Below are 24130 nucleotides of genomic sequence, written 5' to 3' on the forward strand. Positions count from 1 at the left end.
CAAGCTTGAAGCAATCTTACTTCCTTTTCAGCATTTAGATGAGATTCTTAATCTCACAATTGCACTATCAGTAGGGATGGAACAATGGCAAATTTGAGTTTGCACACAGGTAAAACACCTGCTTTAAGATAGGAAGCTTATTCTTGAGAAGACAAAAACAAGGTGCTGCTGAGAGTTGAACTCAGGATCTCCTGTTTACAAGACAGCCGCTTTAACCAACTAAGCCACAGCACCACATGTTCCATAGGTGAATATTTATTATTCTGCTTTTTCCGAAAACTGCTATGAAAATTTGTAGCATCTAATGCGTAATTCCACTGGTTTTAATTTGTAAAGCTTGAGCCCATCCTATATTCTCTAAAGAAAGTTATTTCATCTGATTCCTTTTAGAGCATTTCAAAAGCAAAATTTTTTTTTTACTCAAATTCCACTGGTTTTAATTTGTAATGCTTGAAGGCATCCTATATTCTCTAAAGAAACTTATTTCATCTAATTCCTTTTAGAGCATTTCAAAAGCAGAAAGTTTTTTCTCTCAATTACACTTTATTAGTGCTTTGGGAAAGACATGTTTGATGTCAAACAAAAGTGAAAGTCCTCTTTTTCGGCTAACAGCCCCAAACTGACATGAAGAAAGGAAAGCACTGCTGACATTCGAAATCAAGATTTTCTGTTTACTAAACAGGCTCTTTGACCAACTTGTCTACATCACAAAAAGATGTGATATATTGGAAAGACTGCTTAGAGAGTCAGGTGCGGAAAGTGGAGGCATTTCAAAATAAAATCCATTGGTTAAGTTGTCAAGCTTGAAGCAATCTTACTTCCTTTTCAGCATTTAGATGAGATTCTTAATCTCACAATTGCACTATCAGTAGGGCTGGAACAATGGCAAATTTGAGTTTGCACACAGGTAAAACACACCTGCTTTAAGATAGGAAGCTTATTCTTGAGAAGATGTAGCATCTTGGTTAAGTTGGTTAAGTTGTCAAGCTTGAAGCAATCTTACTTCCTTTTCAGCATTTAGATGAGATTCTTAATCTCACAATTGCACTATCAGTAGGGCTGGAACAATGGCAAATTTGAGTTTGCACACAGGTAAAACACCTGCTTTAAGATAGGAAGCTTATTCTTGAGAAGACAAAAACAAGGTACTGCTGAGAGTTGAACTCAGGATGTCCTGTTTACAAGAAAGGCGCTTTAACCAACTAAGCCACAGCACCACATGTTCCGTAGGTGAATATTTATTATTCTGCTTTTTCCGAAAACTGCTATGAAAATTTGTAGCATCTAATGTGTAATTCCACTGGTTTTAATTTGTAATGCTTGAGCCCATCCTATATTCTCTAAAGAAAGTTATTTCATCTGATTCCTTTTAGAGCATTTCAAAAGCAAAATTTTTTTTTTTCTCAAATTCCACTGGTTTTAATTTGTAATGCTTGAAGCCATCCTATATTCTCTAAAGAAACTTATTTCATCTAATTCCTTTTAGAGCATTTCAAAAGCAGAAAGTTTTTTTCTCTCAATTACACTTTATTAGTGCTTTGGGAAAGACATGTTTGATGTCAAACAAAAGTGAAAGTCCTCTTTTTCGGCTAACAGCCCCAAACTGACATGAAGAAAGGAAAGCACTGCTGACATTCGAAATCAAGATTTTCTGTTTACTAAACAGGCTCTTTGACCAACTTGTCTACATCACAAAAAGATGTGATATATTGGAAAGACTGCTTAGAGAGTCAGATGCGGAAAGTGGAGGCATTTCAAAATAAAATCCATTTTTTTAAGTTGTCAAGCTTGAAGCAATCTTACTTCCTTTTCAGCATTTAGATGAGATTCTTAATCTCACAATTGCACTATCAGTAGGGCTGGAACAATGGCAAATTTGAGTTTGCACACAGGTAAAACACCAGCTTTAAGATAGGAAGCTTATTCTTGAGAAGACAAAAACAAGGTACTGCTGAGAGTTGAACTCAGGATCTCCTGTTTACAAGACAGGCGCTTTAACCAACTAAGCCACAGCACCACATGTTCCATAGGTGAATATTTATTATTCTGCTTTTTCCGAAAACTGCTATGAAAATTTGTAGCATCTAATGTGTAATTCCACTGGTTTTAATTTGTAATGCTTGAGCCCATCCTATATTCTCTAAAGAAAGTTATTTCATCTGATTTCTTTTAGAGCATTTCAAAAGCAAAATTTTTTTTTTTACTCAAATTTCACTGGTTTTAATTTGTAATGCTTGAAGCCATCCTATATTCTCTAAAGAAACTTATTTCATCTAATTCCTTTTAGAGCATTTCAAAAGCAGAAAGTTTTTTTCTCTCAATTACACTTTATTAGTGCTTTGGGAAAGATATGTTTGATGTCAAAAAAAAGTGAAAGTCCTCTTTTTCGGCTAACAGCCCCAAACTGACATGAAGAAAGGAAAGCACTGCTGACATTCGAAATCAAGATTTTCTGTTTACTAAACAGGCTCTTTGACCAACTTGTCTACATCACAAAAAGATGTGATATATTGGAAAGACTGCTTAGAGAGACAGGTGCGGAAAGTGGAGGCATTTCAAAATAAAATCCATTGGTTAAGTTGTCAAGCTTGAAGCAATCTTACTTCCTTTTCAGCATTTAGATGAGATTCTTAATCTCACAATTGCACTATCAGTAGGGCTGGAACAATGGCAAATTTGAGTTTGCACACAGGTAAAACACACCTGCTTTAAGATAGGAAGCTTATTCTTGAGAAGATGTAGCATCTTGGTTAAGTTGGTTAAGTTGTCAAGCTTGAAGCAATCTTACTTCCTTTTCAGCATTTAGATGAGATTCTTAATCTCACAATTGCACTATCAGTAGGGCTGGAACAATGGCAAATTTGAGTTTGCACACAGGTAAAACACCTGCTTTAAGATAGGAAGCTTATTCTTGAGAAGACAAAAACAAGGTACTGCTGAGAGTTGAACTCAGGATGTCCTGTTTACAAGAAAGGCGCTTTAACCAACTAAGCCACAGCACCACATGTTCCGTAGGTGAATATTTATTATTCTGCTTTTTCCGAAAACTGCTATGAAAATTTGTAGCATCTAATGTGTAATTCCACTGGTTTTAATTTGTAATGCTTGAGCCCATCCTATATTCTCTAAAGAAAGTTATTTCATCTGATTCCTTTTAGAGCATTTCAAAAGCAAAAATTTTTTTTTTCTCAAATTCCACTGGTTTTAATTTGTAATGCTTGAAGCCATCCTATATTCTCTAAAGAAACTTATTTCATCTAATTCCTTTTAGAGCATTTCAAAAGCAGAAAGTTTTTTTCTCTCAATTACACTTTATTAGTGCTTTGGGAAAGACATGTTTGATGTCAAACAAAAGTGAAAGTCCTCTTTTTCGGCTAACAGCCCCAAACTGACATGAAGAAAGGAAAGCACTGCTGACATTCGAAATCAAGATTTTCTGTTTACTAAACAGGCTCTTTGACCAACTTGTCTACATCACAAAAAGATGTGATATATTGGAAAGACTGCTTAGAGAGTCAGATGCGGAAAGTGGAGGCATTTCAAAATAAAATCCATTTTTTTAAGTTGTCAAGCTTGAAGCAATCTTACTTCCTTTTCAGCATTTAGATGAGATTCTTAATCTCACAATTGCACTATCAGTAGGGCTGGAACAATGGCAAATTTGAGTTTGCACACAGGTAAAACACCAGCTTTAAGATAGGAAGCTTATTCTTGAGAAGACAAAAACAAGGTACTGCTGAGAGTTGAACTCAGGATCTCCTGTTTACAAGACAGGCGCTTTAACCAACTAAGCCACAGCACCACATGTTCCATAGGTGAATATTTATTATTCTGCTTTTTCCGAAAACTGCTATGAAAATTTGTAGCATCTAATGTGTAATTCCACTGGTTTTAATTTGTAATGCTTGAGCCCATCCTATATTCTCTAAAGAAAGTTATTTCATCTGATTCCTTTTAGAGCATTTCAAAAGCAAAATTTTTTTTTTTACTCAAATTTCACTGGTTTTAATTTGTAATGCTTGAAGCCATCCTATATTCTCTAAAGAAACTTATTTCATCTAATTCCTTTTAGAGCATTTCAAAAGCAGAAAGTTTTTTTCTCTCAATTACACTTTATTAGTGCTTTGGGAAAGATATGTTTGATGTCAAACAAAAGTGAAAGTCCTCTTTTTCGGCTAACAGCCCCAAACTGACATGAAGAAAGGAAAGCGCTGCTGACATTCGAAATCAAGATTTTCTGTTTACTAAACAGGCTCTTTGACCAACTTGTCTACATCACAAAAAGATGTGATATATTGGAAAGACTGCTTAGAGAGTCAGATGCGGAAAGTGGAGGCATTTCAAAATAAAATCCATTTTTTTAAGTTGTCAAGCTTGAAGCAATCTTACTTCCTTTTCAACATTTAGATGAGATTCTTAATCTCACAATTGCACTATCAGTAGGGCTGGAACAATGGCAAATTTGAGTTTGCACACAGGTAAAACACCAGCTTTAAGATAGGAAGCTTATTCTTGAGAAGACAAAAACAAGGTACTGCTGAGAGTTGAACTCAGGATCTCCTGTTTACAAGACAGGCGCTTTAACCAACTAAGCCACAGCACCACATGTTCCATAGGTGAATATTTATTATTCTGCTTTTTCCGAAAACTGCTATGAAAATTTGTAGCATCTAATGTGTAATTCCACTGGTTTTAATTTGTAATGCTTGATCCCATCCTATATTCTCTAAAGAAAGTTATTTCATCTGATTCCTTTTAGAGCATTTCAAAAGCAAAATTTTTTTTTTTACTCAAATTTCACTGGTTTTAATTTGTAATGCTTGAAGCCATCCTATATTCTCTAAAGAAACTTATTTCATCTAATTCCTTTTAGAGCATTTCAAAAGCAGAAAGTTTTTTTCTCTCAATTACACTTTATTAGTGCTTTGGGAAAGATATGTTTGATGTCAAACAAAAGTGAAAGTCCTCTTTTTCGCCTAACAGCCCCAAACTGACATGAAGAAAGGAAAGCGCTGCTGACATTCGAAATCAAGATTTTCTGTTTACTAAACAGGCTCTTTGACCAACTTGTCTACATCACAAAAAGATGTGATATATTGGAAAGACTGCTTAGAGAGTCAGGTGCGGAAAGTGGAGGCATTTCAAAATAAAATCCATTGGTTAAGTTGTCAAGCTTGAAGCAATCTTACTTCCTTTTCAGCATTTAGATGAGATTCTTAATCTCACAATTGCACTATCAGTAGGGCTGGAACAATGGCAAATTTGAGTTTGCACACAGGTAAAACACCTGCTTTAAGATAGGAAGCTTGTTCTTGAGAAGACAAAAACAAGGTACTGCTGAGAGTTGAACTCAGGATCTCCTGTTTACAAGACAGCCGCTTTAACCAACTAAGCCACAGCACCACATGTTCCATAGGTGAATATTTATTATTCTGCTTTTTCCGAAAACTGCTATGAAAATTTGTAGCATCTAATGTGTAATTCCACTGGTTTTAATTTGTAAAGCTTGAGCCCATCCTATATTCTCTAAAGAAAGTTATTTCATCTGATTCCTTTTAGAGCATTTCAAAAGCAAAATTTTTTTTTTTACTCAAATTCCACTGGTTTTAATTTGTAATGCTTGAAGGCATCCTATATTCTCTAAAGAAACTTATTTCATCTAATTCCTTTTAGAGCATTTCAAAAGCAGAAAGTTTTTTTCTCTCAATTACACTTTATTAGTGCTTTGGGAAAGACATGTTTGATGTCAAACAAAAGTGAAAGTCCTCTTTTTCGGCTAACAGCCCCAAACTGACATGAAGAAAGGAAAGCACTGCTGACATTCGAAATCAAGATTTTCTGTTTACTAAACAGGCTCTTTGACCAACTTGTCTACATCACAAAAAGATGTGATATATTGGAAAGACTGCTTAGAGAGTCAGGTGCGGAAAGTGGAGGCATTTCAAAATAAAATCCATTGGTTAAGTTGTCAAGCTTGAAGCAATCTTACTTCCTTTTCAGCATTTAGATGAGATTCTTAATCTCACAATTGCACTATCAGTAGGGCTGGAACAATGGCAAATTTGAGTTTGCACACAGGTAAAACACACCTGCTTTAAGATAGGAAGCTTATTCTTGAGAAGATGTAGCATCTTGGTTAAGTTGGTTAAGTTGTCAAGCTTGAAGCAATCTTACTTCCTTTTCAGCATTTAGATGAGATTCTTAATCTCACAATTGCACTATCAGTAGGGCTGGAACAATGGCAAATTTGAGTTTGCACACAGGTAAAACACCTGCTTTAAGATAGGAAGCTTATTCTTGAGAAGACAAAAACAAGGTACTGCTGAGAGTTGAACTCAGGATGTCCTGTTTACAAGAAAGGCGCTTTAACCAACTAAGCCACAGCACCACATGTTCCGTAGGTGAATATTTATTATTCTGCTTTTTCCGAAAACTGCCATGAAAATTTGTAGCATCTAATGTGTAATTCCACTGGTTTTAATTTGTAATGCTTGAGCCCATCCTATATTCTCTAAAGAAAGTTATTTCATCTGATTCCTTTTAGAGCATTTCAAAAGCAAAAATTTTTTTTTTTTCAAATTCCACTGGTTTTAATTTGTAATGCTTGAAGCCAACCTATATTCTCTAAAGAAACTTATTTCATCTAATTCCTTTTAGAGCATTTCAAAAGCAGAAAGTTTTTTTCTCTCAATTACACTTTATTAGTGCTTTGGGAAAGACATGTTTGATGTCAAACAAAAGTGAAAGTCCTCTTTTTCGGCTAACAGCCCCAAACTGACATGAAGAAAGGAAAGCACTGCTGACATTCGAAATCAAGATTTTCTGTTTACTAAACAGGCTCTTTGACCAACTTGTCTACATCACAAAAAGATGTGATATATTGGAAAGACTGCTTAGAGAGTCAGATGCGGAAAGTGGAGGCATTTCAAAATAAAATCCATTTTTTTAAGTTGTCAAGCTTGAAGCAATCTTTCTTCCTTTTCAGCATTTAGATGAGATTCTTAATCTCACAATTGCACTATCAGTAGGGCTGGAACAATGGCAAATTTGAGTTTGCACACAGGTAAAACACCAGCTTTAAGATAGGAAGCTTATTCTTGAGAAGACAAAAACAAGGTACTGCTGAGAGTTGAACTCAGGATCTCCTGTTTACAAGACAGGCGCTTTAACCAACTAAGCCACAGCACCACATGTTCCATAGGTGAATATTTATTATTCTGCTTTTTCCGAAAACTGCTATGAAAATTTGTAGCATCTAATGTGTAATTCCACTGGTTTTAATTTGTAATGCTTGAGCCCATCCTATATTCTCTAAAGAAAGTTATTTCATCTGATTCCTTTTAGAGCATTTCAAAAGCAAAATTTTTTTTTTTACTCAAATTTCACTGGTTTTAATTTGTAATGCTTGAAGCCATCCTATATTCTCTAAAGAAACTTATTTCATCTAATTCCTTTTAGAGCATTTCAAAAGCAGAAAGTTTTTTTCTCTCAATTACACTTTATTAGTGCTTTGGGAAAGATATGTTTGATGTCAAACAAAAGTGAAAGTCCTCTTTTTCGGCTAACAGCCCCAAACTGACATGAAGAAAGGAAAGCGCTGCTGACATTCGAAATCAAGATTTTCTGTTTACTAAACAGGCTCTTTGACCAACTTGTCTACATCACAAAAAGATGTGATATATTGGAAAGACTGCTTAGAGAGTCAGGTGCGGAAAGTGGAGGCATTTCAAAATAAAATCCATTGGTTAAGTTGTCAAGCTTGAAGCAATCTTACTTCCTTTTCAGCATTTAGATGAGATTCTTAATCTCACAATTGCACTATCAGTAGGGCTGGAACAATGGCAAATTTGAGTTTGCACACAGGTAAAACACCTGCTTTAAGATAGGAAGCTTGTTCTTGAGAAGACAAAAACAAGGTACTGCTGAGAGTTGAACTCAGGATCTCCTGTTTACAAGACAGCCGCTTTAACCAACTAAGCCACAGCACCACATTTTCCATAGGTGAATATTTATTATTCTGCTTTTTCCGAAAACTGCTATGAAAATTTGTAGCATCTAATGTGTAATTCCACTGGTTTTAATTTGTAAAGCTTGAGCCCATCCTATATTCTCTAAAGAAAGTTATTTCATCTGATTCCTTTTAGAGCATTTCAAAAGCAAAATTTTTTTTTTTACTCAAATTCCACTGGTTTTAATTTGTAATGCTTGAAGCCATCCTATATTCTCTAAAGAAACTTATTTCATCTAATTCCTTTTAGAGCATTTCAAAAGCAGAAAGTTTTTTTCTCTCAATTACACTTTATTAGTGCTTTGGGAAAGACATGTTTGATGTCAAACAAAAGTGAAAGTCCTCTTTTTCGGCTATCAGCCCCAAACTGACATGAAGAAAGGAAAGCACTGCTGACAATCGAAATCAAGATTTTCTGTTTACTTAACAGGCTCTTTGACCAACTTGTCTACATCACAAAAAGATGTGATATATTGGAAAGACTGCTTAGAGAGTCAGGTGCGGAAAGTGGAGGCATTTCAAAATAAAATCCATTGGTTAAGTTGTCAAGCTTGAAGCAATCTTACTTCCTTTTCAGCATTTAGATGAGATTCTTAATCTCACAATTGCACTATCAGTAGGGCTGGAACAATGGCAAATTTGAGTTTGCACACAGGTAAAAAACACCTGCTTTAAGATAGGAAGCTTATTCTTGAGAAGATGTAGCATCTTGGTTAAGTTGGTTAAGTTGTCAAGCTTGAAGCAATCTTACTTCCTTTTCAGCATTTAGATGAGATTCTTAATCTCACAATTGCACTATCAGTAGGGCTGGAACAATGGCAAATTTGAGTTTGCACACAGGTAAAACACCTGCTTTAAGATAGGAAGCTTATTCTTGAGAAGACAAAAACAAGGTACTGCTGAGAGTTGAACTCAGGATCTCCTGTTTACAAGACAGGTGCTTTAACCAACTAAGCCACAGCACCACATGTTCCGTAGGTGAATATTTATTTTTCTGCTTTTTCTGAAAACTGCTATGAAAATTTGTAGCATCTAATGTGTAATTCCACTGGTTTTAATTTGTAAAGCTTGAGCCCATCCTATATTCTCTAAAGAAAGTTATTTCATCTGATTCCTTTTAGAGCATTTCAAAAGCAAAATTTTTTTTTTTACTCAAATTCCACTGGTTTTAATTTGTAATGCTTGAAGCCATCCTATATTCTCTAAAGAAACTTATTTCATCTAATTCCTTTTAGAGCATTTCAAAAGCAGAAAGTTTTTTTCTCTCAATTACACTTTATTAGTGCTTTGGGAAAGACATGTTTGATGTCAAACAAAAGTGAAAGTCCTCTTTTTCGGCTATCAGCCCCAAACTGACATGAAGAAAGGAAAGCACTGCTGACAATCGAAATCAAGATTTTCTGTTTACTTAACAGGCTCTTTGACCAACTTGTCTACATCACAAAAAGATGTGATATATTGGAAAGACTGCTTAGAGAGTCAGGTGCGGAAAGTGGAGGCATTTCAAAATAAAATCCATTGGTTAAGTTGTCAAGCTTGAAGCAATCTTACTTCCTTTTCAGCATTTAGATGAGATTCTTAATCTCACAATTGCACTATCAGTAGGGCTGGAACAATGGCAAATTTGAGTTTGCACACAGGTAAAAAACACCTGCTTTAAGATAGGAAGCTTATTCTTGAGAAGATGTAGCATCTTGGTTAAGTTGGTTAAGTTGTCAAGCTTGAAGCAATCTTACTTCCTTTTCAGCATTTAGATGAGATTCTTAATCTCACAATTGCACTATCAGTAGGGCTGGAACAATGGCAAATTTGAGTTTGCACACAGGTAAAACACCTGCTTTAAGATAGGAAGCTTATTCTTGAGAAGACAAAAACAAGGTACTGCTGAGAGTTGAACTCAGGATCTCCTGTTTACAAGACAGGTGCTTTAACCAACTAAGCCACAGCACCACATGTTCCGTAGGTGAATATTTATTTTTCTGCTTTTTCTGAAAACTGCTATGAAAATTTGTAGCATCTAATGTGTAATTCCACTGGTTTTAATTTGTAATGCTTGAGCCCATCCTATATTCTCTAAAGAAAGTTATTTCATCTGATTCCTTTTAGAGCATTTCAAAAGCAAAATTTTTTTTTTTACTCAAATTCCACTGGTTTTAATTTGTAATGCTTGAAGCCATCCTATATTCTCTAAAGAAACTTATTTCATCTAATTCCTTTTAGAGCATTTCAAAAGCAGAAAGTTTTTTTCTCTCAATTACACTTTATTAGTGCTTTGGGAAAGATATGTTTGATGTCAAACAAAAGTGAAAGTCCTCTTTTTCGGCTAACAGCCCCAAACTGACATGAAGAAAGGAAAGCGCTGCTGACATTCGAAATCAAGATTTTCTGTTTACTAAACAGGCTCTTTGACCAACTTGTCTACATCACAAAAAGATGTGATATATTGGAAAGACTGCTTAGAGAGTCAGGTGCGGAAAGTGGAGGCATTTCAAAATAAAATCCATTGGTTAAGTTGTCAAGCTTGAAGCAATCTTACTTCCTTTTCAGCATTTAGATGAGATTCTTAATCTCACAATTGCACTATCAGTAGGGCTGGAACAATGGCAAATTTGAGTTTGCACACAGGTAAAACACCTGCTTTAAGATAGGAAGCTTGTTCTTGAGAAGACAAAAACAAGGTACTGCTGAGAGTTGAACTCAGGATCTCCTGTTTACAAGACAGCCGCTTTAACCAACTAAGCCACAGCACCACATTTTCCATAGGTGAATATTTATTATTCTGCTTTTTCCGAAAACTGCTATGAAAATTTGTAGCATCTAATGTGTAATTCCACTGGTTTTAATTTGTAAAGCTTGAGCCCATCCTATATTCTCTAAAGAAAGTTATTTCATCTGATTCCTTTTAGAGCATTTCAAAAGCAAAATTTTTTTTTTTACTCAAATTCCACTGGTTTTAATTTGTAATGCTTGAAGCCATCCTATATTCTCTAAAGAAACTTATTTCATCTAATTCCTTTTAGAGCATTTCAAAAGCAGAAAGTTTTTTTCTCTCAATTACACTTTATTAGTGCTTTGGGAAAGACATGTTTGATGTCAAACAAAAGTGAAAGTCCTCTTTTTCGGCTATCAGCCCCAAACTGACATGAAGAAAGGAAAGCACTGCTGACAATCGAAATCAAGATTTTCTGTTTACTTAACAGGCTCTTTGACCAACTTGTCTACATCACAAAAAGATGTGATATATTGGAAAGACTGCTTAGAGAGTCAGGTGCGGAAAGTGGAGGCATTTCAAAATAAAATCCATTGGTTAAGTTGTCAAGCTTGAAGCAATCTTACTTCCTTTTCAGCATTTAGATGAGATTCTTAATCTCACAATTGCACTATCAGTAGGGCTGGAACAATGGCAAATTTGAGTTTGCACACAGGTAAAACACACCTGCTTTAAGATAGGAAGCTTATTCTTGAGAAGATGTAGCATCTTGGTTAAGTTGGTTAAGTTGTCAAGCTTGAAGCAATCTTACTTCCTTTTCAGCATTTAGATGAGATTCTTAATCTCACAATTGCACTATCAGTAGGGCTGGAACAATGGCAAATTTGAGTTTGCACACAGGTAAAACACCTGCTTTAAGATAGGAAGCTTGTTCTTGAGAAGACAAAAACAAGGTACTGCTGAGAGTTGAACTCAGGATCTCCTGTTTACAAGACAGCTGCTTTAACCAACTAAGCCACAGCACCACATTTTCCATAGGTGAATATTTATTATTCTGCTTTTTCCGAAAACTGCTATGAAAATTTGTAGCATCTAATGTGTAATTCCACTGGTTTTAATTTGTAAAGCTTGAGCCCATCCTATATTCTCTAAAGAAAGTTATTTCATCTGATTCCTTTTAGAGCATTTCAAAAGCAAAAATTTTTTTTTTACTCAAATTCCACTGGTTTTAATTTGTAATGCTTGAAGCCATCCTATATTCTCTAAAGAAACTTATTTCATCTAATTCCTTTTAGAGCATTTCAAAAGCAGAAAGTTTTTTTCTCTCAATTACACTTTATTAGTGCTTTGGGAAAGACATGTTTGATGTCAAACAAAAGTGAAAGTCCTCTTTTTCGGCTATCAGCCCCAAACTGACATGAAGAAAGGAAAGCACTGCTGACAATCGAAATCAAGATTTTCTGTTTACTTAACAGGCTCTTTGACCAACTTGTCTACATCACAAAAAGATGTGATATATTGGAAAGACTGCTTAGAGAGTCAGGTGCGGAAAGTGGAGGCATTTCAAAATAAAATCCATTGGTTAAGTTGTTGGTTAAGTAAGCTTGAAGCAATCTTACTTCCTTTTCAGCATTTAGATGAGATTCTTAATCTCACAATTGCACTATCAGTAGGGCTGGAACAATGGCAAATTTGAGTTTGCACACAGGTAAAACACACCTGCTTTAAGATAGGAAGCTTATTCTTGAGAAGATGTAGCATCTTGGTTAAGTTGGTTAAGTTGTCAAGCTTGAAGCAATCTTACTTCCTTTTCAGCATTTAGATGAGATTCTTAATCTCACAATTGCACTATCAGTAGGGCTGGAACAATGGCAAATTTGAGTTTGCACACAGGTAAAACACACCTGCTTTAAGATAGGAAGCTTATTCTTGAGAAGATGTAGCATCTTGGTTAAGTTGGTTAAGTTGTCAAGCTTGAAGCAATCTTACTTCCTTTTCAGCATTTAGATGAGATTCTTAATCTCACAATTGCACTATCAGTAGGGCTGGAACAATGGCAAATTTGAGTTTGCACACAGGTAAAACACACCTGCTTTAAGATAGGAAGCTTATTCTTGAGAAGACGAAAACAAGGTAATTCCACTGGTTTTAATTTGTAAAGCTTGAGCCCATCCTATATTCTCTAAAGAAAGTTATTTCTTCTGATTCCTTTTAGAGCATTTCAAAAGCAAAATTTTTTTTTTTACTCAAATTCCACTGGTTTTAATATGTAATGCTTGAAGCCATCCTATATTCTCTAAAGAAACTTATTTCATCTAATTCCTTTTAGAGCATTTCAAATGCAGAAAGTTTTTTTTCTCTCAATTACACTTTATTAGTGCTTTGGGAAAGACATGTTTGATGTCAAACATAAGTGAAAGTCCTCTTTTTCGGCTAACAGACCCAAACTGACATGAAGAAAGGAAAGCACTGCTGACATTCGAATATCAAGATTTTCTGTTTACTAAACAGGCTCTTTGACCAACTTGTCTACATCACAAAAAGATGTGATATATTGGAATGACTGCTTAGAGAGTCAGGTGTGGAAAGTGGAGGCATTTCAAAATAAAATCCATTGGTTAAGTTGTCAAGCTTGAAGCAATCTTACTTCCTTTTCAGCATTTAGATGAGATTCTTAATCTCACAATTGCACTATCAGTAGGGCTGGAACAATGGCAAATTTGAGTTTGCACACAGGTAAAACACACCTGCTTTAAGATAGGAAGCTTATTCTTGAGAAGATGTAGCATCTTGGTTAAGTTGGTTAAGTTGTCAAGCTTGAAGCAATCTTACTTCCTTTTCAGCATTTAGATGAGATTCTTAATCTCACAATTGCACTATCAGTAGGGCTGGAACAATGGCAAATTTGAGTTTGCACACAGGTAAAACACACCTGCTTTAAGATAGGAAGCTTATTCTTGAGAAGATGTAGCATCTTGGTTAAGTTGGTTAAGTTGTCAAGCTTGAAGCAATCTTACTTCCTTTTCAGCATTTAGATGAGATTCTTAATCTCACAATTGCACTATCAGTAGGGCTGGAACAATGGCAAATTTGAGTTTGCACACAGGTAAAACACCTGCTTTAAGATAGGAAGCTTGTTCTTGAGAAGACAAAAACAAGGTACTGCTGAGAGTTGAACTCAGGATCTCCTGTTTACAAGACAGCCGCTTTAACCAACTAAGCCACAGCACCACATTTTCCATAGGTGAATATTTATTATTCTGCTTTTTCCGAAAACTGCTATGAAAATTTGTAGCATCTAATGTGTAATTCCACTGGTTTTAATTTGTAAAGCTTGAGCCCATCCTATATTCTCTAAAGAAAGTTATTTCATCTGATTCCTTTTAGAGCATTTCAAAAGCAAAATTTTTTTTTTTACTCAAATTCCACTGGTTTTAATTTGTAATGCTTGAAGCCATCCTATATTCTCTAAAGAAACTTATTTCATCTAATTCCTTTTAGAGCATTTCAAAAGCAGAAAGTTTTTTTCTCTCAATTACACTTTATTAGTGCTTTGGGAAAGACATGTTTGATGTCAAACAAAAGTGAAAGTTATCTTTTTCGGCTAACAGCCCCAAACTGACATGAAGAAAGGAAAGCACTGCTGACATTCGAAATCAAGATTTTCTGTTTACTAAACAGGCTCTTTGACCAACTTGTCTACATCACAAAAAGATGTGATATATTGGAAAGACTGCTTAGAGAGACAGGTGCGGAAAGTGGAGGCATTTCAAAATAAAATCCATTGGTTAAGTTGTCAAGCTTGAAGCAATCTTACTTCCTTTTCAGCATTTAGATGAGATTCTTAATCTCACAATTGCACTATCAGTAGGGATGGAACAATGGCAAATTTGAGTTTGCACACAGGTAAAACACCTGCTTTAAGATAGGAAGCTTATTCTTGAGAAGACAAAAACAAGGTGCTGCTGAGAGTTGAACTCAGGATCTCCTGTTTACAAGACAGCCGCTTTAACCAACTAAGCCACAGCACCACATGTTCCATAGGTGAATATTTATTATTCTGCTTTTTCCGAAAACTGCTATGAAAATTTGTAGCATCTAATGTGTAATTCCACTGGTTTTAATTTGTAAAGCTTGAGCCCATCCTATATTCTCTAAAGAAAGTTATTTCATCTGATTCCTTTTAGAGCATTTCAAAAGCAAAATTTTTTTTTTACTCAAATTCCACTGGTTTTAATTTGTAATGCTTGAAGGCATCCTATATTCTCTAAAGAAACTTATTTCATCTAATTCCTTTTAGAGCATTTCAAAAGCAGAAAGTTTTTTTCTCTCAATTACACTTTATTAGTGCTTTGGGAAAGACATGTTTGATGTCAAACAAAAGTGAAAGTCCTCTTTTTCGGCTAACAGCCCCAAACTGACATGAAGAAAGGAAAGCACTGCTGACATTCGAAATCAAGATTTTCTGTTTACTAAACAGGCTCTTTGACCAACTTGTCTACATCACAAAAAGATGTGATATATTGGAAAGACTGCTTAGAGAGTCAGGTGCGGAAAGTGGAGGCATTTCAAAATAAAATCCATTGGTTAAGTTGTCAAGCTTGAAGCAATCTTACTTCCTTTTCAGCATTTAGATGAGATTCTTAATCTCACAATTGCACTATCAGTAGGGCTGGAACAATGGCAAATTTGAGTTTGCACACAGGTAAAACACACCTGCTTTAAGATAGGAAGCTTATTCTTGAGAAGATGTAGCATCTTGGTTAAGTTGGTTAAGTTGTCAAGCTTGAAGCAATCTTACTTCCTTTTCAGCATTTAGATGAGATTCTTAATCTCACAATTGCACTATCAGTAGGGCTGGAACAATGGCAAATTTGAGTTTGCACACAGGTAAAACACCTGCTTTAAGATAGGAAGCTTATTCTTGAGAAGACAAAAACAAGGTACTGCTGAGAGTTGAACTCAGGATGTCCTGTTTACAAGAAAGGCGCTTTAACCAACTAAGCCACAGCACCACATGTTCCGTAGGTGAATATTTATTATTCTGCTTTTTCCGAAAACTGCTATGAAAATTTGTAGCATCTAATGTGTAATTCCACTGGTTTTAATTTGTAATGCTTGAGCCCATCCTATATTCTCTAAAGAAAGTTATTTCATCTGATTCCTTTTAGAGCATTTCAAAAGCAAAATTTTTTTTTTTCTCAAATTCCACTGGTTTTAATTTGTAATGCTTGAAGCCATCCTATATTCTCTAAAGAAACTTATTTCATCTAATTCCTTTTAGAGCATTTCAAAAGCAGAAAGTTTTTTTCTCTCAATTACACTTTATTAGTGCTTTGGGAAAGACATGTTTGATGTCAAACAAAAGTGAAAGTCCTCTTTTTCGGCTAACAGCCCCAAACTGACATGAAGAAAGGAAAGCACTGCTGACATTCGAAATCAAGATTTTCTGTTTACTAAACAGGCTCTTTGACCAACTTGTCTACATCACAAAAAGATGTGATATATTGGAAAGACTGCTTAGAGAGTCAGATGCGGAAAGTGGAGGCATTTCAAAATAAAATCCATTTTTTTAAGTTGTCAAGCTTGAAGCAATCTTACTTCCTTTTCAGCATTTAGATGAGATTCTAAATCTCACAATTGCACTATCAGTAGGGCTGGAACAATGGCAAATTTGAGTTTGCACACAGGTAAAACACCAGCTTTAAGATAGGAAGCTTATTCTTGAGAAGACAAAAACAAGGTACTGCTGAGAGTTGAACTCAGGATCTCCTGTTTACAAGACAGGCGCTTTAACCAACTAAGCCACAGCACCACATGTTCCATAGGTGAATATTTATTATTCTGCTTTTTCCGAAAACTGCTATGAAAATTTGTAGCATCTAATGTGTAATTCCACTGGTTTTAATTTGTAATGCTTGAGCCCATCCTATATTCTCTAAAGAAAGTTATTTCATCTGATTTCTTTTAGAGCATTTCAAAAGCAAAATTTTTTTTTTTACTCAAATTTCACTGGTTTTAATTTGTAATGCTTGAAGCCATCCTATATTCTCTAAAGAAACTTATTTCATCTAATTCCTTTTAGAGCATTTCAAAAGCAGAAAGTTTTTTTCTCTCAATTACACTTTATTAGTGCTTTGGGAAAGATATGTTTGATGTCAAAAAAAAGTGAAAGTCCTCTTTTTCGGCTAACAGCCCCAAACTGACATGAAGAAAGGAAAGCGCTGCTGACATTCGAAATCAAGATTTTCTGTTTACTAAACAGGCTCTTTGACCAACTTGTCTACATCACAAAAAGATGTGATATATTGGAAAGACTGCTTAGAGAGTCAGGTGCGGAAAGTGGAGGCATTTCAAAATAAAATCCATTGGTTAAGTTGTCAAGCTTGAAGCAATCTTACTTCCTTTTCAGCATTTAGATGAGATTCTTAATCTCACAATTGCACTATCAGTAGGGCTGGAACAATGGCAAATTTGAGTTTGCACACAGGTAAAACACCTGCTTTAAGATAGGAAGCTTATTCTTGAGAAGACAAAAACAAGGTACTGCTGAGAGTTGAACTCAGGATGTCCTGTTTACAAGAAAGGCGCTTTAACCAACTAAGCCACAGCACCACATGTTCCGTAGGTGAATATTTATTATTCTGCTTTTTCCGAAAACTGCTATGAAAATTTGTAGCATCTAATGTGTAATTCCACTGGTTTTAATTTGTAATGCTTGAGCCCATCCTATATTCTCTAAAGAAAGTTATTTCATCTGATTCCTTTTAGAGCATTTCAAAAGCAAAATTTTTTTTTTTCTCAAATTCCACTGGTTTTAATTTGTAATGCTTGAAGCCATCCTATATTCTCTAAAGAAACTTATTTCATCTAATTCCTTTTAGAGCATTTCAAAAGCAGAAAGTTTTTTTCTCTCAATTACACTTTATTAGTGCTTTGGGAAAGACATGTTTGATGTCAAACAAAAGTGAAAGTCCTCTTTTTCGGCTAACAGCCCCAAACTGACATGAAGAAAGGAAAGCACTGCTGACATTCGAAATCAAGATTTTCTGTTTACTAAACAGGCTCTTTGACCAACTTGTCTACATCACAAAAAGATGTGATATATTGGAAAGACTGCTTAGAGAGTCAGATGCGGAAAGTGGAGGCATTTCAAAATAAAATCCATTTTTTTAAGTTGTCAAGCTTGAAGCAATCTTACTTCCTTTTCAGCATTTAGATGAGATTCTTAATCTCACAATTGCACTATCAGTAGGGCTGGAACAATGGCAAATTTGAGTTTGCACACAGGTAAAACACACCTGCTTTAAGATAGGAAGCTTATTCTTGAGAAGATGTAGCATCTTGGTTAAGTTGGTTAAGTTGTCAAGCTTGAAGCAATCTTACTTCCTTTTCAGCATTTAGATGAGATTCTTAATCTCACAATTGCACTATCAGTAGGGCTGGAACAATGGCAAATTTGAGTTTGCACACAGGTAAAACACACCTGCTTTAAGATAGGAAGCTTATTCTTGAGAAGACGAAAACAAGGTAATTCCACTGGTTTTAATTTGTAAAGCTTGAGCCCATCCTATATTCTCTAAAGAAAGTTATTTCTTCTGATTCCTTTTAGAGCATTTCAAAAGCAAAAATTTTTTTTTTTTCAAATTCCACTGGTTTTAATTTGTAATGCTTGAAGCCAACCTATATTCTCTAAAGAAACTTTTTTCATCTAATTCCTTTTAGAGCATTTCAAAAGCAGAAAGTTTTTTTCTCTCAATTACACTTTATTAGTGCTTTGGGAAAGACATGTTTGATGTCAAACAAAAGTGAAAGTCCTCTTTTTCGGCTAACAGCCCCAAACTGACATGAAGAAAGGAAAGCACTGCTGACATTCGAAATCAAGATTTTCTGTTTACTAAACAGGCTCTTTGACCAACTTGTCTACATCACAAAAAGATGTGATATATTGGAAAGACTGCTTAGAGAGTCAGATGCGGAAAGTGGAGGCATTTCAAAATAAAATCCATTTTTTTAAGTTGTCAAGCTTGAAGCAATCTTACTTCCTTTTCAGCATTTAGATGAGATTCTTAATCTCACAATTGCACTATCAGTAGGGCTGGAACAATGGCAAATTTGAGTTTGCACACAGGTAAAACACCAGCTTTAAGATAGGAAGCTTATTCTTGAGAAGACAAAAACAAGGTACTGCTGAGAGTTGAACTCAGGATCTCCTGTTTACAAGACAGGCGCTTTAACCAACTAAGCCACAGCACCACATGTTCCATAGGTGAATATTTATTATTCTGCTTTTTCCGAAAACTGCTATGAAAATTTGTAGCATCTAATGTGTAATTCCACTGGTTTTAATTTGTAAAGCTTGAGCCCATCCTATATTCTCTAAAGAAAGTTATTTCATCTGATTCCTTTTAGAGCATTTCAAAAGCAAAATTTTTTTTTTTACTCAAATTCCACTGGTTTTAATTTGTAATGCTTGAAGCCATCCTATATTCTCTAAAGAAACTTATTTCATCTAATTCCTTTTAGAGCATTTCAAAAGCAGAAAGTTTTTTTCTCTCAATTACACTTTATTAGTGCTTTGGGAAAGACATGTTTGATGTCAAACAAAAGTGAAAGTCCTCTTTTTCGGCTATCAGCCCCAAACTGACATGAAGAAAGGAAAGCACTGCTGACAATCGAAATCAAGATTTTCTGTTTACTTAACAGGCTCTTTGACCAACTTGTCTACATCACAAAAAGATGTGATATATTGGAAAGACTGCTTAGAGAGTCAGGTGCGGAAAGTGGAGGCATTTCAAAATAAAATCCATTGGTTAAGTTGTCAAGCTTGAAGCAATCTTACTTCCTTTTCAGCATTTAGATGAGATTCTTAATCTCACAATTGCACTATCAGTAGGGCTGGAACAATGGCAAATTTGAGTTTGCACACAGGTAAAAAACACCTGCTTTAAGATAGGAAGCTTATTCTTGAGAAGATGTAGCATCTTGGTTAAGTTGGTTAAGTTGTCAAGCTTGAAGCAATCTTACTTCCTTTTCAGCATTTAGATGAGATTCTTAATCTCACAATTGCACTATCAGTAGGGCTGGAACAATGGCAAATTTGAGTTTGCACACAGGTAAAACACCTGCTTTAAGATAGGAAGCTTATTCTTGAGAAGACAAAAACAAGGTACTGCTGAGAGTTGAACTCAGGATCTCCTGTTTACAAGACAGGTGCTTTAACCAACTAAGCCACAGCACCACATGTTCCGTAGGTGAATATTTATTTTTCTGCTTTTTCTGAAAACTGCTATGAAAATTTGTAGCATCTAATGTGTAATTCCACTGGTTTTAATTTGTAAAGCTTGAGCCCATCCTATATTCTCTAAAGAAAGTTATTTCATCTGATTCCTTTTAGAGCATTTCAAAAGCAAAATTTTTTTTTTTACTCAAATTCCACTGGTTTTAATTTGTAATGCTTGAAGCCATCCTATATTCTCTAAAGAAACTTATTTCATCTAATTCCTTTTAGAGCATTTCAAAAGCAGAAAGTTTTTTTCTCTCAATTACACTTTATTAGTGCTTTGGGAAAGACATGTTTGATGTCAAACAAAAGTGAAAGTCCTCTTTTTCGGCTATCAGCCCCAAACTGACATGAAGAAAGGAAAGCACTGCTGACAATCGAAATCAAGATTTTCTGTTTACTTAACAGGCTCTTTGACCAACTTGTCTACATCACAAAAAGATGTGATATATTGGAAAGACTGCTTAGAGAGTCAGGTGCGGAAAGTGGAGGCATTTCAAAATAAAATCCATTGGTTAAGTTGTCAAGCTTGAAGCAATCTTACTTCCTTTTCAGCATTTAGATGAGATTCTTAATCTCACAATTGCACTATCAGTAGGGCTGGAACAATGGCAAATTTGAGTTTGCACACAGGTAAAAAACACCTGCTTTAAGATAGGAAGCTTATTCTTGAGAAGATGTAGCATCTTGGTTAAGTTGGTTAAGTTGTCAAGCTTGAAGCAATCTTACTTCCTTTTCAGCATTTAGATGAGATTCTTAATCTCACAATTGCACTATCAGTAGGGCTGGAACAATGGCAAATTTGAGTTTGCACACAGGTAAAACACCTGCTTTAAGATAGGAAGCTTATTCTTGAGAAGACAAAAACAAGGTACTGCTGAGAGTTGAACTCAGGATCTCCTGTTTACAAGACAGGTGCTTTAACCAACTAAGCCACAGCACCACATGTTCCGTAGGTGAATATTTATTTTTCTGCTTTTTCTGAAAACTGCTATGAAAATTTGTAGCATCTAATGTGTAATTCCACTGGTTTTAATTTGTAATGCTTGAGCCCATCCTATATTCTCTAAAGAAAGTTATTTCATCTGATTCCTTTTAGAGCATTTCAAAAGCAAAATTTTTTTTTTTACTCAAATTCCACTGGTTTTAATTTGTAATGCTTGAAGCCATCCTATATTCTCTAAAGAAACTTATTTCATCTAATTCCTTTTAGAGCATTTCAAAAGCAGAAAGTTTTTTTCTCTCAATTACACTTTATTAGTGCTTTGGGAAAGATATGTTTGATGTCAAACAAAAGTGAAAGTCCTCTTTTTCGGCTAACAGCCCCAAACTGACATGAAGAAAGGAAAGTGCTGCTGACATTCGAAATCAAGATTTTCTGTTTACTAAACAGGCTCTTTGACCAACTTGTCTACATCACAAAAAGATGTGATATATTGGAAAGACTGCTTAGAGAGTCAGGTGCGGAAAGTGGAGGCATTTCAAAATAAAATCCATTGGTTAAGTTGTCAAGCTTGAAGCAATCTTACTTCCTTTTCAGCATTTAGATGAGATTCTTAATCTCACAATTGCACTATCAGTAGGGCTGGAACAATGGCAAATTTGAGTTTGCACACAGGTAAAACACCTGCTTTAAGATAGGAAGCTTGTTCTTGAGAAGACAAAAACAAGGTACTGCTGAGAGTTGAACTCAGGATCTCCTGTTTACAAGACAGCCGCTTTAACCAACTAAGCCACAGCACCACATTTTCCATAGGTGAATATTTATTATTCTGCTTTTTCCGAAAACTGCTATGAAAATTTGTAGCATCTAATGTGTAATTCCACTGGTTTTAATTTGTAAAGCTTGAGCCCATCCTATATTCTCTAAAGAAAGTTATTTCATCTGATTCCTTTTAGAGCATTTCAAAAGCAAAATTTTTTTTTTTACTCAAATTCCACTGGTTTTAATTTGTAATGCTTGAAGCCATCCTATATTCTCTAAAGAAACTTATTTCATCTAATTCCTTTTAGAGCATTTCAAAAGCAGAAAGTTTTTTTCTCTCAATTACACTTTATTAGTGCTTTGGGAAAGACATGTTTGATGTCAAACAAAAGTGAAAGTCCTCTTTTTCGGCTATCAGCCCCAAACTGACATGAAGAAAGGAAAGCACTGCTGACAATCGAAATCAAGATTTTCTGTTTACTTAACAGGCTCTTTGACCAACTTGTCTACATCACAAAAAGATGTGATATATTGGAAAGACTGCTTAGAGAGTCAGGTGCGGAAAGTGGAGGCATTTCAAAATAAAATCCATTGGTTAAGTTGTCAAGCTTGAAGCAATCTTACTTCCTTTTCAGCATTTAGATGAGATTCTTAATCTCACAATTGCACTATCAGTAGGGCTGGAACAATGGCAAATTTGAGTTTGCACACAGGTAAAACACACCTGCTTTAAGATAGGAAGCTTATTCTTGAGAAGATGTAGCATCTTGGTTAAGTTGGTTAAGTTGTCAAGCTTGAAGCAATCTTACTTCCTTTTCAGCATTTAGATGAGATTCTTAATCTCACAATTGCACTATCAGTAGGGCTGGAACAATGGCAAATTTGAGTTTGCACACAGGTAAAACACATGCTTTAAGATAGGAAGCTTGTTCTTGAGAAGACAAAAACAAGGTACTGCTGAGAGTTGAACTCAGGATCTCCTGTTTACAAGACAGCTGCTTTAACCAACTAAGCCACAGCACCACATTTTCCATAGGTGAATATTTATTATTCTGCTTTTTCCGAAAACTGCAATGAAAATTTGTAGCATCTAATGTGTAATTCCACTGGTTTTAATTTGTAAAGCTTGAGCCCATCCTATATTCTCTAAAGAAAGTTATTTCATCTGATTCCTTTTAGAGCATTTCAAAAGCAAAAATTTTTTTTTTACTCAAATTCCACTGGTTTTAATTTGTAATGCTTGAAGCCATCCTATATTCTCTAAAGAAACTTATTTCATCTAATTCCTTTTAGAGCATTTCAAAAGCAGAAAGTTTTTTTCTCTCAATTACACTTTATTAGTGCTTTGGGAAAGACATGTTTGATGTCAAACAAAAGTGAAAGTCCTCTTTTTCGGCTATCAGCCCCAAACTGACATGAAGAAAGGAAAGCACTGCTGACAATCGAAATCAAGATTTTCTGTTTACTTAACAGGCTCTTTGACCAACTTGTCTACATCACAAAAAGATGTGATATATTGGAAAGACTGCTTAGAGAGTCAGGTGCGGAAAGTGGAGGCATTTCAAAATAAAATCCATTGGTTAAGTTGTTGGTTAAGTAAGCTTGAAGCAATCTTACTTCCTTTTCAGCATTTAGATGAGATTCTTAATCTCACAATTGCACTATCAGTAGGGCTGGAACAATGGCAAATTTGAGTTTGCACACAGGTAAAACACACCTGCTTTAAGATAGGAAGCTTATTCTTGAGAAGATGTAGCATCTTGGTTAAGTTGGTTAAGTTGTCAAGCTTGAAGCAATCTTACTTCCTTTTCAGCATTTAGATGAGATTCTTAATCTCACAATTGCACTATCAGTAGGGCTGGAACAATGGCAAATTTGAGTTTGCACACAGGTAAAACACCAGCTTTAAGATAGGAAGCTTATTCTTGAGAAGACAAAAACAAGGTACTGCTGAGAGTTGAACTCAGGATCTCCTGTTTACAAGACAGGCGCTTTAACCAACTAAGCCACAGCACCACATGTTCCATAGGTGAATATTTATTATTCTGCTTTTTCCGAAAACTGCTATGAAAATTTGTAGCATCTAATGTGTAATTCCACTGGTTTTAATTTGTAATGCTTGAGCCCATCCTATATTCTCTAAAGAAAGTTATTTCATCTGATTTCTTTTAGAGCATTTCAAAAGCAAAATTTTTTTTTTTACTCAAATTTCACTGGTTTTAATTTGTAATGCTTGAAGCCATCCTATATTCTCTAAAGAAACTTATTTCATCTAATTCCTTTTAGAGCATTTCAAAAGCAGAAAGTTTTTTTCTCTCAATTACACTTTATTAGTGCTTTGGGAAAGATATGTTTGATGTCAAAAAAAAGTGAAAGTCCTCTTTTTCGGCTAACAGCCCCAAACTGACATGAAGAAAGGAAAGC

General features: G+C 35.1%; 11 non-coding genes across 11 annotated transcripts; all 11 read right to left on the minus strand.

Annotated features, from left to right (window-relative positions):
- Positions 1–1943: 1943 nt before the first annotated feature.
- On the minus strand, positions 1944–2017 carry TRNAT-UGU (transfer RNA threonine (anticodon UGU)). The gene has a single exon. It is a non-coding gene; the product is annotated as a tRNA-Thr (tRNA).
- Positions 2018–3728: 1711 nt separating this feature from the next.
- Positions 3729–3802, minus strand: TRNAT-UGU (transfer RNA threonine (anticodon UGU)). Its single transcript has one exon. It is a non-coding gene; the product is annotated as a tRNA-Thr (tRNA).
- Positions 3803–4529: 727 nt separating this feature from the next.
- On the minus strand, positions 4530–4603 carry TRNAT-UGU (transfer RNA threonine (anticodon UGU)). The gene has a single exon. It is a non-coding gene; the product is annotated as a tRNA-Thr (tRNA).
- Positions 4604–7114: 2511 nt separating this feature from the next.
- TRNAT-UGU (transfer RNA threonine (anticodon UGU)) lies at positions 7115–7188 on the minus strand. The gene has a single exon. It is a non-coding gene; the product is annotated as a tRNA-Thr (tRNA).
- Positions 7189–8899: 1711 nt separating this feature from the next.
- Positions 8900–8973, minus strand: TRNAT-UGU (transfer RNA threonine (anticodon UGU)). Its single transcript has one exon. It is a non-coding gene; the product is annotated as a tRNA-Thr (tRNA).
- A 911-nt stretch (positions 8974–9884) lies between these two features.
- Positions 9885–9958, minus strand: TRNAT-UGU (transfer RNA threonine (anticodon UGU)). Its single transcript has one exon. It is a non-coding gene; the product is annotated as a tRNA-Thr (tRNA).
- Positions 9959–16459: 6501 nt separating this feature from the next.
- On the minus strand, positions 16460–16533 carry TRNAT-UGU (transfer RNA threonine (anticodon UGU)). The gene has a single exon. It is a non-coding gene; the product is annotated as a tRNA-Thr (tRNA).
- Positions 16534–18900: 2367 nt separating this feature from the next.
- On the minus strand, positions 18901–18974 carry TRNAT-UGU (transfer RNA threonine (anticodon UGU)). The gene has a single exon. It is a non-coding gene; the product is annotated as a tRNA-Thr (tRNA).
- A 911-nt stretch (positions 18975–19885) lies between these two features.
- On the minus strand, positions 19886–19959 carry TRNAT-UGU (transfer RNA threonine (anticodon UGU)). The gene has a single exon. It is a non-coding gene; the product is annotated as a tRNA-Thr (tRNA).
- Positions 19960–20870: 911 nt separating this feature from the next.
- TRNAT-UGU (transfer RNA threonine (anticodon UGU)) lies at positions 20871–20944 on the minus strand. The gene has a single exon. It is a non-coding gene; the product is annotated as a tRNA-Thr (tRNA).
- Positions 20945–23648: 2704 nt separating this feature from the next.
- TRNAT-UGU (transfer RNA threonine (anticodon UGU)) lies at positions 23649–23722 on the minus strand. Its single transcript has one exon. It is a non-coding gene; the product is annotated as a tRNA-Thr (tRNA).
- Positions 23723–24130: the final 408 nt, after the last annotated feature.

The sequence above is a fragment of the Dendrobates tinctorius genome, unplaced genomic scaffold (genome assembly GCF_039654945.1).
Source record: "Dendrobates tinctorius isolate UK_male_01 unplaced genomic scaffold, ASM3965494v1 ptg000254l, whole genome shotgun sequence".
In the NCBI taxonomy this organism is placed as follows: domain Eukaryota; kingdom Metazoa; phylum Chordata; class Amphibia; order Anura; family Dendrobatidae; genus Dendrobates; species Dendrobates tinctorius.